The sequence below is a fragment of the Condylostylus longicornis genome, unplaced genomic scaffold (genome assembly GCF_029603195.1).
Source record: "Condylostylus longicornis isolate FDR11 unplaced genomic scaffold, ASM2960319v2 ptg000010l, whole genome shotgun sequence".
Classification (NCBI taxonomy): domain Eukaryota; kingdom Metazoa; phylum Arthropoda; class Insecta; order Diptera; family Dolichopodidae; genus Condylostylus; species Condylostylus longicornis.
The window spans coordinates 11,734,414-11,736,117 of record NW_026577979.1 but is presented as its reverse complement, the minus strand read 5'-3'; positions in this window follow the sequence as shown (position 1 = coordinate 11,736,117).

Here is a 1,704-nt window from a genome sequence, read left to right as displayed (position 1 = left end):
AATTAGCACCGATAAATTTATAAAAATATATTATAATTTTAAGAGAAGGTATAAAATAAACAAAAATTTTCAAACAGAAAAAATTGTCAATACTTTGAATTTGCGGAATTGATTTTTCGAAGAAAAGTCAATTTGAAAGTTATTAAAGAACATATTCAGTACAGCATTTTCTGTTTACTTAAAATGCTGTTTAAGCTATTTAATATGTTGATAAGCTATTGAGCTGTTATTTCTGTTTATTTAATATGATAAAACAGTGTGGTTTAAGCTATCTCAAAAACAAACATATTTTAAATGATTACTCGTGGTAAACTCTAAAAATAAAGTGTGTATAATCAGTTCTAAAACATACTAACTATAACATACATACTATAAAGTTTAAACAAAAAAATTAAAAATTGAAATAGATTGCATATATTTGGGCGACTTGAAAATTAATTATGAAAAATGTGGCTTCCAATATTTTCTATATAAAACAATTCCTAAATATTTGATGTTTGTGTGATTTTGTAACAACAAGCTACTTAAAAACCTCTACTGAAAAATTCAATATAAAATATCATCAATTTCAAAGCCAGATAAAATTTTATCTATGCATTTTTGAAAATTTCTCTAATACATATATTGAAATTCATAAGTAACGAACAAATAAATGTACAATCCAATTTGGGCACTGATTATGTAAAATGCATTCAAAATTGCATTCAATATTGATGTGGGAGTAATAATTAAAAATGGTATAGTTATTTTTTGCATTAAAGCTCATTTCAATTCAAATAAAATAATATTTAAATTGCAATAATTTTTAATAATATGATATTAAAATTACTTTTTGAATAGAATGAATGTTAAACAGTTTCTTACGATCGGGCATAAAAATACATACTTTATAATTTATTAATACCAACAATTTCACATATAGTTGACGAATAACACAATATAATTACTATTTTATAATTATTTTTACGTTATTCAGCCATATTGCCTATGAAAATATTCTTCTGCTCTAAAAGCTCATATTAGATACATTACACGAATGCACATATGGTGCATTATAAAAAAAAACATTCAATCATAATTTTCAGTCCGAATAATTATTTCTCACGTATATCACTTATACTTGTTTTCAAAAATGAATTGCAAATTTCATTTTCTGTATAGTTAATCACATAATAATGTGTAATTAAATTATTTAAATATAAAAAAAAAATAATTTTTTTTTTACAAAAATATTAGGCGGAAAATTGCAAGTTCATTTAAATACAACAAAAAATAAACAGAATGAATTTAATAATTTAATTATTCATTTTATATGGCAACTACCATAATTGTTTTTACAAGTTTGAATGCAGTTAATCATAGTAATATTCGTGTTGTACACATTGGTTGCCACAATTACGTAATAAAATGCAAACTTCAAAATGAAGATTTCACTAAAATTTGTTTATTCTTCAGTAAAATTTGTTCTGTTTTCAAAAATTTTAATTTTGGATATTTTCATTTTATAACCCACAATTAAATGAACATTAATTTTACCATGCCTGTGCTCCTGTACCTATACTAAATATCGCACATTAAAATTGAAAATCTGAAAAACTACAAAAACCATAAGAAAAACAAAAAAACTAAAAAGAACAAAAAATATTACAAGTAAAAAAAAAAAAATTTTTTTTTTTTTAGATCGTGTAACTATTTAGTGCGGGA